The sequence below is a fragment of the Sander lucioperca genome, chromosome 14 (genome assembly GCF_008315115.2).
Source record: "Sander lucioperca isolate FBNREF2018 chromosome 14, SLUC_FBN_1.2, whole genome shotgun sequence".
In the NCBI taxonomy this organism is placed as follows: Eukaryota; Metazoa; Chordata; class Actinopteri; order Perciformes; family Percidae; genus Sander; species Sander lucioperca.
Window position 1 is genome coordinate 19,342,112 of NC_050186.1, and position 14,198 is coordinate 19,356,309.

The following is a 14,198-nucleotide window of genomic DNA, read 5'->3' on the forward strand; positions in this document are numbered from 1 at the left end:
TGAAATACGATTACAGAAAGACTTGAGGAAAGGACTACAGTAGATAGAGTTTTGGTAAGAGCAGGTGGTCTTCTGTCTCTGTCATAGTGGTGGGTGAGATTGCCTTAAAGGGATGCCATGACATTGAAGGATCTATGAATGTCAATATGATGAAATACTGAGAAATACTTCATTGACTTTTGTTGAAACAAGTTGCCGTTTGTGTGGCGATGCTTGACCCTGCCAGTGTAGTTTCGATTGTCCAGTGAAAACCATGCATCTCCAAATTTGGTGATTGTTTAATTTTTCACATTAACTGTTATATGAATTGAGAGAAAAACCCTAATCCTAAAAGAATTATAGATCAAATAGATGCTGCTCTGTTACGAGCCATGCAGAGCTTTAAGATCATCTGGAACAGGTTTGTCCACGGTCCCCAGGGTCAGAACCAAACATGCACACCAAGCATTTAGTTTCTATGCACCACAGATCTGGTATAAATTTCCAGAACACTTGAGGCCTGCCCCAAACCTTTTGTATTTTTAAACCGAGGCTTAAAACGTATTGGTTTGCCACTGCTTTTTTGGTTGTAATACATTTTTATACTCCTATGCCTTTTTAAATTCTTTAAATCTACCGTGTTTTTTATTTGTATGAATTGTCTTTCTTACTGTTTTTTATTTGTTTTGTATGTTTATGCTTATGTAAAGCACTTTTGGTGCGTTCCGACTGGGAACTCGGAAATTTCGATTCCCAGTTGGAAATGTTGCCCCTTGTAGTCGGATTTCCAACTTGAAATGTTAGAACCTCACCAACCTCAGCATCACAACTCAACATGGTTGCTCCAAGCATCAACAGCAGTGAAAGCTGTATGTATATACTATTAAAGGTGCTCTAAGCGATGTTGGGTGACAGCACTTCTTGTTGATGTTCGAAGTATTTTCAAACAAAACAAGGCTAGCTCGCCCCTCCCTCCTCATCCCAACCCCTCTCCCTCCCTTCCGTGCTTCTGCGCACTAACTCCTCCCAACCCCCCAACTTCCCCGAATACTTCTTGTCGGTTATTGGCTGGAACGCTGGAAGAGTTTATGTTTCGTGGTGCAGGTTGGCATAGTTTGTTTTTGTTGCCGTTTGTGGAGCCTGGGCTGTCTACAGAGACCGCGTTTTTTTACAGTGTGTTCAGGGGACAGGAAGCTCGCGGATAGTGAGGAGATGTTTGCTGTATGTGACAAAAAATGTTGTAGCCTAAAAAAAATGTGACATCGCTTAGAGCACCTTTTAATTAACACTTCTGTCCTATTTGTGCTTCATTAAATCGTCGTACACACAGTATTGTCTGTCTTCTATCTGTGGACATGTTAATACATTTGCACACACAAAATAAAGCATAATGCATTGTTATCAACTGGTATTGCTAACAATGGCTAACCTGGCTGGAGCCCCTTGCCAAATATAATGGTTTTCCGACTTGTTACTGGAGCGAGGTGAACTCGTCGTGAAACGTTGTCATTCCCAGTTCCGACCTCCAACTTCCGAGGTAAATGGAACGCAGCATTTGAGTTGCCTTTGTGTCTGAAATGTGCTATATAAATAAACCTGCCTTGCCTAGATTATCTAAAAAAATGCATCAAGGCGTAGCTAACGGCAGGGCTGTTCTTCTTTTGGAGATGCATGGTTTTCACAGGACAGTGATACTTGTGTGATCTTTGGCTTTCTTTGTACTCAATCGGTTGCTTCTGCTTCAGATGGACTTCTTATGGAGTGTTTTTACACTGCCTGCATGTTGCTATGCCTTGTTGTTGATCTGACCTTTTTACAGTGTAACCAAACTATTTTCACACCACTGAAGTTGCTCCCTTTGTTGGAGTCAACCAGCGTCACCCGATTGGTCCTTTCCCTCCCAATTCGGCAATTCATGTGCTCCTCAGATTGTCCCATTTCCCCGATTTGGGAAATCATTCTTCCGACTTTGGTGTTCATTAAGTTGTTATGTAAAAAAACGCTACAAGATGCTACAGACGCTACAAAGCTGGTTGAGTGTCCCAGACTGGTTGCTGCACCAGTACATTCCCTAACCACTAAAACATTGCTTTACCTGACTTATCAGGGTTAATGCAAATTAATAACTTTTCTAACTGATCTAGGTCACTCTACGTGGACAGCAACGGTTACAACCTAATACCATATTACAAATGACTTGAGCAAAAAATATATGCAATACGTCAGTTAATAAAAAGTTTCTTACCATCAATCTAACATTTACTTTCGTCTGTTATGTATCTGGGTAATATGACGCTAACTCTGCAAGTTGTGTACCAAAAATGTCTTGATTTTCCAAGTTGTTGTTGTTCGCAGTCGGGAACAAATTTTTTGACACCACATGAGTGCAGCATATGAAGAACAGGAACATTAACTGGGCAAATGACAACATTATTCAGAGACTTGGTGGAGATGCTTTTTTCCCGGCTTGAAAACGTGCTTTCCTTGTTGTTACTTCACTTTGATGTTTGCCATTCACTGTGCAGAATGATATATGTGGAGTTAGAAGGCTGTTTTCACATCAGTCTACTGAAGGGAAGAAGGTTCCCCGTACTTAAATCTGAGTTTAACAGGTGAATGTGTGCATGTGGTTTAGAAGCCAATCATGGTTCATTATTCTACACTTTTCAGTGAAGTAAGAGACATATTGTGTCCAGCAGTTAAACCTTTTGAACATTATTTACATTTTCATAGATAATAGATTTTATCAATGAGGGAGAAGGAGTCGATCTAATTACTAAAAAAGTTTCTTTTGTGGAAAAATATTGGACACAAATTATAATTCTAAGTAAATATGGACAGGGATCTTTGATACAGTAGGGGCGGTTTTGTGTGTTATTATAATAGAATTTCATCATAACACATTTCATCAAAAAAAAAATTCATACAGTACATACATTTGTTGGACGAACATAATCCTCCAGTCCGAAGAAAAAAAAATTGGGTGTGTAAGGTTCTAATCCGGCTGCTTTTTCTCTGTGGGTCAAATCTGGCAACACTGGAGCCAAAATAAATCAACAACATTATAACTAATGTGGCATTATTGTGAACAATGTGATGTGGTACACGTCTACTCTTGTCATATCTGCATCTCTCAACATGTTGTTGAGTCTGTGGCTGCATTGTGTGTGTTTGATTTCCTTCAGTGGCGATCATATCCTCTCATATCTGATGAGACCAACATGTTAAACGAAGACGCATTTATTCAAACAGTATTTGTTGTGAATGAATGTGTCGCTGTGAGTGAGAAAATGGACACTTTGTGAGATGAGACGGATCCTCGAGCAGCAGAAAACACTTGGATATAATCTGACAAGAATCCAACAGAATGCAGCAAAAGTACATATTGAAGAGAACAGAGTTGACATAGTGAAGATACTGCATCTTCCCCTGCTAACACAGAACACCAATTGGCTTGAAGGATTTCGTGTTATGTTGAGTATTGACAGATTTATGTGTCAACAGACGTTTGCAGTTCACAGATCTACGAATTTGCAGCGTTACATGCTGGGTGTGAAAATGTGCATCTCTGCCATTCCCCAGCAGCAGATCCACACAGCAGATTTCCTCATGTCTGTGAGCAGCAAGCCAGAGTCCCTCTGTTTATTTATCATATAAACACTTCCTGTGCTTTCCGTTTCATTCAGATTACTTGGCCAAACAACATAAATAATTAAGTTTTAGAACAGTACATTACATCGCCCAACAGAGGACGATAGGAGCGGCAGCCAATACTTGATTCTATTTTTAATGGTGACTGTTCCCTCGCTGCCCGTGGTGCAGACAATAGAGCTGCAGCTGCTGCAGTGTTTTGGGATTTTGTTGTACTTGAGGGTAAAAGATCTGGATGTGAAAAGAGTATAATTGACAGTAGTTTGATTGGTATTGAAGGCCCTTAATTCAGGGGCGGGTTTAGAGACTTTTTCTCAGCAATAATAAACTGCACATTATTAAGAGTTACATTGTTTATTCAGGGTAATAAATGAATTCCAAATGAGTAACAAACTATTCTTTCTTTTTTTTTTTTTTAAGATAATTTTTTGGGCATTTTTAGGCCTTTATTGACAGGACAGCTGAAGAAATGAAAGGGGAGAGAGAGGGGGAACGACACGCAGCAAAGGGCCGCAGGTCGGAGTCGAACCAGGGCCCGCTGCTCGAGGAGTAAACCTCTGTATATGGGCGCCCGCTCTACCAACTGAGCTATCCGGGTGCCCCAACCTATTCTAATATGAAATAAAATCAATAAATAGCTGATATTTGAAAATCCAAATATTCTACAGCCATGGACATATTATGAGACAACAGGCCCCTGGCCACAGACACAGACCTGTGCAAGGCCCCCCACCCTTCCTACATAGGAGCAAGACCCCCAGAAACAAAGAGGTTCTTTGTATCGTAGGCTCTCTGTACTCGTTTTGTGTGTGTGTGTTTGTTTTGCATCATTTTGTAGTCGTTTTGTTGCTCTTTGTGGTTGCTTTTTGATCTTGTTGTGCTTGTTTTGTGTCTCTTTGTAGTCATTTTGTGTCCCTTTGCAGCCTTCCCTCTGGTCCCGCCCCCGGCCTTAATTGTGATTTATCGGCTAAAGAATTACATTTAAAGGCAGTTGAAGCAGCAACAGTCTCTCATTTAAATACAGTACAGTGTCTTAGAGGTGTGATCTTGAACTCGATGTAACTTGCCGTCTCTGGTTCTGGTGAAATGACTCAACATGTTGTAGGGAGTACCCAGTTCACTTCCTCATCATCTGATAACTTGTTGAGACCTTTGTTTGGCTTCTTGTTTTGCCTTCTGACTAAGTTCATCACCTCTCCTCCCGGGCCTGCACTCAAGGCTTTCCCTTCATCAGACAGGAAATGATAATTGCATGGCATGCTATCACATGCTTAAACTCTGCCGTAGAGAATGTCTTTTCCTGGGAACTCTCCTCATACTGCCCTGAAGCCATCACGCAGTGATTCGTAATGCCTAAGACTTGCTTTTAAAACTCTGTGCTTGAAGCTAAATGAGCCTTTTAACACTGTATTTCAATTGCTTCACAACATAGCAGTAATTAATCTCAGCACCGATGCAAACATGGTATTTACTTCAGAGTTTTGGCTGGATGATGGGAAGCCTCGGCTCTTCTCGGGTCATTTCTGCCTCAGAGGCTTGGCAGCAGTCTGACTATATTAAAGAAAATTTCGCTCTCGGTCAACTGAAATCTGACCTGACGCACCTTGTCCTGTCGTGGGACACAAAGAATTAATTGTTTTATTGACAGCTTCCCGACGGGGCTGCACAGCTGACATCTATCAGGTGAATTCAAGGCGGCACGGCCTTCTTGTATGATGGTACGAGTACAAGCTTGTTGTCAGTAAAGCTGCAGTCTGAGCTCTCATCAAAACTTGATATGAGCCATGATAAGATATTACCTTCACTTTTGTTTAGTGCGAATATTTTGTGACTTATTGAATGCAATTTTGCATTATTTTAGTAAGTGTTAACTTTATTGAATCCAAGTATCAGTATAGTTATAATCTAATACTGTGCAATTCAACAGCCCTGCAAAAAATCTGTCCTGTAAGAAGCTTACTGTTTCTGTTGGCGTTGTGGGACAGTGTTGTTAATTAATACTAGTACTAAATATTCTTCATTACTTTTCTAAGTTATATTTCAGTTGCTGTTGTATTGGACTAAATTATTTAAAGGGAACGGATATTTAAAAACATAATGATTATGCAAACTCACATTGAGAAAAGCATAGACAAGCTAAGATGACTATACAGTAAATGACGATATGATTCTGCTGAAAGTTGATAAATTATAATTTTGGTTTATTACCGACATTCATAAAAAATGCCTTCTGTGTAAACTGGTGACTCTGTGTTTAAATGCAGAAATGAACAAAACATGAACAGATCAATACAAACGTCAGAGAGGAAGGAACTGTGAGTCTGTTGTGACGAATCTTCGGGAGAGCATTCCTGCCTGTGTTTTTATCTGAATCATAATAAACCATCACACACTGTAAACAGAGTAACTAAAGGAATTGTCCGCTGTTTTAGGCTGCATACTCGGTTATCTTCTGATCCTCTTTGTAAAGAAAGAAAGAAAAACACATAGAGACGCTCAATAAATAATTTACCCTCGAGGGTCCTCTCATGTCATTCATGTATTCATTCATAAAACTTGACAGCTTAACAAAGGAATGTTGAACAGGATGAAATGCATAAACGGTGACGGTTTCACTCACTTAAATCTTAATTTTACAAATGTGTTATGAACCTTTTTTAATGACATTTTTTTGCAGCAAGTGCTCTGATTTCTAAACAGTAAGTCAGTATGTGCTCCTGTGTTTGAGTCTTATGACGCAGTTTGTGGGCAACAAAGAAGGAAGTGAGGAACTCCTGTCCCCCTCCTTTAGTCTTTGTTTACTTTTCTCAAACAGCTGAGGTTTCACTTTTAAACGTGGCGTACGCACGAAACGGGGCTGAAAATGTCCGTGCGCCACTTCCCACGCAAAGGTTGTGATTTATAAAAAACAAACTTGATGGCAGAATGTGCGGTTGTCATGCAAACTCTGACCCGTGCGTACGCACATTTTGGAGACAATGGGAATTGGCGACGCAGATGGTGAGGTGGTGAACTAAAGTTAGACTGCAGAAAGTAAATGTAAGAATAACGATTACTCGTAACATTTTCAAGTATTGATGTCTCACACACATTTCTTCACTCCATATCATCCACGTTGTCATGATGATTAAATCCAGCAGTGTTATTTGTGCTTGTACTGAGTGATACTTGTTCCATAAACACCTTGTAAAATCCAACTCAAATCTTAAATCAAAATTCGTTCTTAATATTTAATCGTCTCACCGTCACATTGTCCGCTACAGAGCACAGGAGGAGAAGATGGCCCGACTGCATGGAATACAGGATAGCATCAAATACCCTACCATTAGATAACTGCAGAACACAGTGATAACTAAATATCTGTCTTTAATACTGTGCATATATCATCAAATGTCAAAGTCTGGAAATATAGCCTTTAAGCTCTCGCGCAATCGTTACACTTAATGTCCTCGTTATCGGTCCGAACTTTAATACTGTTCGTGACAAAACCTGCATGAAGAAAAGTGTGTTTGCCTATTACACTTTCATCTTCAAATTGTATCTCGGGGTGGGGGATACCACTAGTTGATACTGTGATTTTGGCAAGGTGTCTACAATTACAAATTGTTCTAAACATAAATACTGCGGTGACCTCCGTGCGTAATGCTGCATGATGGCATTGCTGGCCCTGCAGGAGGACTACGGCAATGGAAGAAACAGGAGAGAAAGAAGCTTCAGGGACCACGACGATGACTGGCTAATATGCTGATTTAAATTCCCTAAAGCTGTGCTCTTGGATCTATGTACTGAATTGGGTCCAGTAGACAGGGCAACGCACCGGAACAGTGCCATCCCGGTCCAAATACAGGTCCTCGCCACTCTGGGGGCAACTGGCTGTTTCCAGACGTAAATGGCAGACAGCTGTGTTTTATATAAATATTATATATAATCTTCAACTTTATCGCTAAGGTTTGTTTGGATATAATATATAGTTCTGTTATCATATAGGTCTGGTATATCAAAGCTGTCCCTGAATGCCAGCCTTTTTGGAAGGTATTATTAATATAGGTAGTCTATACATCAGGTTTACCTACACCAGGGGTGACCACACTTTTTCATCTTGTGAACTACTTTTAAAATGACCAAGTCAAAATGATCTACCTACTATAAAAATGCAAAACATATATTTATTTATACATATATTTATTTATAAATATATTAAATTCTTTATATGTACAATATAAGTTGGTGTACCTTGCATAACTGCATGAACCCATATTGCACAATACAACTGTACATTTTTTTGTCATCACCTCACTCTGATGACTTGCACCGAATGGAATCAGCCAGGGATGCATAATCTGGACAGTAGCTGCTGATAGCCAGCCTCAAGCACATTTCCAAATGATCATCAGTCATGGTGGAACGGTATTTGGACTTAATAATCTTCATGTGGGGAAAGGCTGACTCACATAAAGAAGTGGAGCCGAATAATGCAGTCAAGGAGGTAGCACATTTCCTCATGTTGGGGTACTTTTCCTCTGTGAGTAAGTTCCAAAACTGTCCATGAGCCTTGGACTTGAGCTCAATGTCAGCTTGTAGTGTCAGGATCTCCTCCTCCACGCCAGACGAGTTCAGGTGAAACAGTGTTGCAATTTTTGATGCAAGTAAATCAACCTCAGCATCTTTCCGAAAAGGGTAGCACATGAATGTAGCGACTGGCTCCAATAAAGTCTTGAAACCGTTTGTTAAAGTCTGACAGACAGTTTTCAATCTGCTCTGTGTAGCGTCCACTGTCAAGTTGCGCACATGCCTTCCCTTGCGTCTCCAGTTTTGATACAAGGTTGTGGAAGTTTGGCAAATCATGGCGCTGCAGCTTTGAGCACAGATGTTGCATTTTTCGTTTGAACGCATTAACTGAGCTGATCATATTGACCACTGTTTTGTCTTTTCTTTGCAGCTCAACATTAAGGTCATTCAACATGTTGGTCAGATCGGTTCAAAATACTAAGTCTAGTAGCCACTGATCGTCCGTTAGTTGGTTGTATTCTGCATGTTTAGATACAAGGAAAAACTCTTTAATCTCCGGACAGAGCTCTGGAAATCTTTGCAGGAATTTCCCTCGACTAAGCCATCTTACGTCAGTGTGTAGCAACAATTCAGTGTGGTCGCAGTCCGCCTTCTCCAGATGCACAAGGAACAGCCGTCTTTGAAGAGATCTGGCGCAAATAGAACAGGCGATCTTCATTGCCACATCCATTATCTCTTTCATGTTGAGCATTTTTACGCATAACGCTTGTTGGTGTATTATGCAGTGGTAATTGAGGAAGTCGGCAAAGGCATCATCCTCCCTGCACTTGGCAATAAATCCATTCGAGCGGCCAACCATCGCGGGCGCACCGTCCGTGATGGACACCAATTTGCACGCTGAGTTATCTCAATAACATTTTTGAAAGACTGAAAAATGTCCTCTCCCTGTGTGTGTTCTTTCATGGGCAGTACTGTTAACTACTGTTAGCTATTCCTTTGCAGTCATAACGGTAAACACCATACGAATAAAAATGCACAACTGGGCTGTGTCACTCATGTCTGTAGACTCGTCCAATTGCAGTGAGAAACACTCGTAGTCCGCATTATACCTCCGAAGTTTCTCGGTCACATCCTAGGCCATTGCTTCACAGCGCCGTGTAACTGTACTTCTTGACAGCTGGAGAGTTGATACTATCTGGTTTGTTTTTAAAGTCTTGAAACGATTCAGCCGCTTCAACGATGGCCTCTTTTATTATCTCTCCGTCTTGGAAGGGTTTCTTGTGTTTAACGATGACGTGACTCACCCGGAACGATGCTTCGGTGGCGGTCTTTGCTTTTGTGGTAAGCTGTGAGAAAAAAGCCTGCTGTCCGGACAACTGGGATTTTAGTTCTTTCACCTTTCTCCTTCTCAGTTCGTTTTTCGGAGGGAAGTCAGTGTCGTAGCTTTTATGAACAGTCCGAAAATGCTGCTCCACATTTCCCTTCTTCGGAATAGCAATGGTAGATTTGCAGATGAGGCAAACGCACTTCAAATAGGACATTGTGAAAAATAACCTCCTCCCATTCTGTATGGATGTGGTAGGTTTTTGGCTTCTTACCTGGTCCAGCTCCCCCACTCATTTTTATACCCTTTCTTAAGTTTAGTAGAAATAACTTAGGCTATTAACTGGGCAACTCGATAGCTTGCTGGAAGTTTGCTGCTGTTGTGCTGACCCGTGTGTCAGAAAAGATGAGACATTAGACTAGTTGTCCTGTGTGTCATTGAAGTGACAAATGTCATAGTGAGGATGGATGATAGGCTGACGTCTATTTTTAATTTTTTTTTAATGCCATGCGATCTACCCACACTACCTTTTGCGATCGACCGGTAGATCGCGATCGACGTAATGGGCACCCCTTACCTACACTGTGCAAGAACAGGCCAAAATTAATATTCAGTTTGCAGCAATTCCCGAAGGTCTGAGAAGTTTTTAGCTTTTTCCCCGCCAGTTGTCATGATTCGGCGTAAAGAACAACTGTCAGGCCATTAACATACTGATCAGCATTCATGAGGTGCTTTGCATTGACTATTTATGGTTAAAATTGGGCGTGTACAGGGCAGGATAAGAGGTTGATTCACGTACGCACACTTGTGGGTAATCTGTGATTTATAAAGGGAACATTGCTTACAGATGTGCGTATGCACGGTTTTATAAATCAGAATTTTTTTTTTGCCGTATGTCATTTTTGGCTTTTCTGCGTACGTACACTTTTAGTAAGGATCCTACGCACAGTTTTATAAATGAGACCCCTGGTCTCTAAGCAGGAATACATAGTGGTTTCCCCTTCAGACAGACTCGCTCTCTCTCTGTAATATAATATGTTTTCTTAATGTGTACAGTAGAAACCAAAACCAATCAAAAAGTTAGTTTATTCAGACTGAACTGTGTCGTTCCAACTACAAGATCTTTTTGTATCAGTGTTTCTCAGTGAGTAAATCTGTATTGTACTATCTGTAGTGTAAATTTTTCGTACTTTAGTATTTTGTTTGCATGCTACTTTCTCCCCCACTGGTGTGTTCGTCCAGACGGTGCCTTCAGTGGCTACGTGGAGTTTGTCAGCGGTATGTGTGACGTTTGTTTTTTTTCAAAGTGCCCCTGAAAATGCCCAGACTTGTTAGCAATACCAGTGTTTATAGAACTGACTCTTGCATTCCTCTTGTCTTATAAAAAAGGCTCCTCGCCCCAGAGCCCTACAGGTCTTTAGTGGAGAACATGCTGCGTGATAAATGGTGAACTGCAATGAACGGGGTACATTTAACAAGGTGGAAAATGTTTACCCTGTAAAGCAGATGCAGGGACATGGAGATGGAGTTTTTCATCCCTCCAACATCACTGTGCTGACAAGGATGTTTATGAAAAGAAATAAAGTTTGTGTTTTATTACATTAATGCTGATGGCTGATTAATGTTTGGTGGATTTATTTTGCTTTAAGCAGGCGCAAAATTGCCTTCACGAGCCAAAATGTAAAAGGATAAACACAGTTCAGATTTCCATGGTGTTTTTCACCGCCTCAGTAGTTTGCAACAAACTGACAACAGTTTCCTGTTAATGATCAACCGTGCTTCTGACCTCAGCGCTGACTGCGGCTAAATATCCATGGTCCAAATAAACTGCACTGATCGGAGTTATACACTAACCCAGAGACGTCCAGACCCCGTTTTGTTGGTGAGTCGGGCTTCTCCGGCCCTCATTTTGAGCTTAATTTAACCCTCAGAAGTGTCTCAAAATAAAGGTCAGAGAGGTTTGTGAGGCTCTTCTGTAAACTATTTGCCCCAGCCTTGTGCTTTGTCTTTAACCTGCTATAAAGTTCCTTTCCAATCCCTTTGAATCTCCTTGTCAGATCCACGATCAGGGTCTCCTGCATAGCACACCACTGCTTCAGCAACCAGCTTTGTAGAAAAAAGACTGTACATCATGAGTCCTCTATAAAATGCTTTACGCCAAGATATTGGCATATACTGTATATATTAATGGTGTCTGTTATGACTTCTGTACTTATTTGGTCAACACTTTTATCAAAAAGAAGAGACACAATGTGCCCTAAAGTTTCTCTTCTCGTTATTAAATGAGTGTAATTAGTGTACTATCTGTTTCTGCAATCACTGAAAGTTATGCGTAGTGCCACTTTAATTCTAGTGGACACAAAAATAATACAAAATATAATCAACCAATAAATTATGATTTATTATTATTATAGGTTAAGATCAAACTTTAATGATCCCCATGGGTACATTCACAAGTTACCCAGCAGAATATAAAGAATTTTTTTTTTATATAAAACATAGCCTATATAAATAAATACAAATTAGCTCCACATTTACCAGCTGCAACATTAGTGATGAACACATTAATGCATCAACAATCATAATCCAATAATATATATTATTCTGAACAGTGTCATTCTGCATAATGAGTACTTTTGATACTTTATGTATATTTTGATGCTAATACTTTTAGTGCACTTTTACTTAATTTAAATGCGCTGTGGAATTGCTACTTTTTCAAATAAAAGTCTGAGTACTTCTTCCACCACTTTCTGAGTGTAAGCTAGTTAGCCTAGCTTGCTAGCTTATGCGTCTCCTAGCAACACTGGCCCTCAAATGTCAATTGACCGTGAAAGTTAAAATAAAAAAATATGTCCAAAAATGATTATATTGTCTTTTGATTTTAGATTTACTTTACTTGCATGACTCTACTTTTACTGTACTGTAATTGCAATTACGTTTTAGGATTTTAAAACTAGTAAATGCCTCAGGGGTGCAGAGAAAGAGTTAACATCTTGGCCCAAGCAAATGGATTTTTACATGTTGTGTCATGCTCAGGCAGCCAAACCAGTGTTTCCGTACGGTCCCTTCAAATTACAGTGTGTTCGAATACAGTGAGATTCACACAAAGGGAACTTCTCTCCCTGAGGCAGGAATAAACCAGGGTTTTAGCAACAGTAACTACAACAGACGGGCTGAAACTAGTTTGGGGATGTCTGTTTGAATTAGTGGTAACACCGGAGAAGCTTTCACTTTAACAGAGAGGCAGCGCTGGGCTAGGCAGGGAGGAATCTTTATCACCATATTTTGTGTGAATGAAATTGAATATGGTGAAAAGAAACTCACTATGCCATCCTGAAATATCTATTCCTTCTTATTAATGGAGGAATAAAAGCATATACTTGAATATTTTTTCAATGTGTGCTGGTTTTAATGGTTCAGACATTCTGGAGAATACATTTTTAATGATAGAAAATGTGATTATCAGGGACTTGTGCCCTTTGTCCATTTTGTGTGAACTCTTAAATGGGAGGTGTATCTAAAAAAATGGCGATGTTTTTATCACCTCGGGTCATTTGCTAAGTGGAGGGTGGTTGCTCCCTGACTAATCTGCCCTCAAGGTAACAAGTACACTGTGGTGGTAAAAGAGAGGAACCTCCCCAACACCTGGCAACATCTGGTTTACGAGAAAGCAATTTGAGTTGGCTAATTTGTAATGGATTTCAGACGGCAGCTTGTTGATGTATGTAACAGCCAGTCAAATGTTTACAATGTTCTCTCTGTAAATTCAGAAAGTATTATAAATGAAGTAGAAATAAATTAAGAAGTTTTTTTTTTTAATGAATTATAAGAGCTACAACAATTAGTCATTTAATTCATTTGATCGATAGAAAATTCATTAAAATTAATCAGGAACTATTTTCATAATCGATTTAAGTAATTTTTCAAGAAAAATGTTCCATGTTCTCAAAGCCTTACAAAAAAATTATAACTTTGTGTTTTGGACTATGAGTTGGGCAAAACATAAAAGTTGATGGTGCTGAGTACTTTTACTTTTGGTACTTTAATATGTAACAGATTTTCCTAACAAACAATGTATAGACTAATACAAAAGTAATCCTCTACATCATCACTTATGACCCACTAGAAGTGTGTGGTGGTGTCGGTATCTGCAGAGATCCTGCTCTCTGCCTGGGTTTTCTCTTTTCTTTTTCTTTTGGTCAGTCGGGATGTTTTGGGGCGTCAACAGAAAGCCTTTGGGCCCCATGTTGGTGTGTAATCCCCTGCCAATTACAGCTCACAGGTTGTGCAGCCCGTTCTCTACACATCAGACTGCTGCTGCAGTGTTTATACATTAGCCTCGGCTAACAGTATATTTTCCTCAGCTCACCTTAATCCCTGTGATTTCAGCCTGCATACACGTTTTTAATATTGTTGAAACAAAGCAGCTAATATTGACAGCAAGAGCAACAAGTTAGCAGACGGCCGCTACTGCACCTTTCCCTGCTGCACACATGTGTGTGTGTGTGTGTGTGTGTGTGTGTGTGTGTGTGTGTGTGTGTGTGTGTGTGTGTGTGTGTGTGTGTGTGTGCGTGCATGGGCGTCAGTTTGGTTTGAAATGTGCTGGGGACAGAGACGCATTCGGAAGTACATTTCCAGAAGTGCTGGGTAGAATGACGCATTCATTTAGTTTTTCTCTCTTTCACGCAGGTCATGTTTTGAAAGGCGCTGTCCTGTAGCTTACTAATGAATA

At 40.2% G+C, this 14,198-nt stretch overlaps 1 protein-coding gene across 4 annotated transcripts in view; it reads left to right on the top strand.

Moving 5' to 3' along the window:
* Positions 1-14,198, top strand: part of hivep1 (HIVEP zinc finger 1) — a 60,657-nt gene that overhangs the window by 3,035 nt on the left and 43,424 nt on the right. The window lies entirely within an intron of this gene.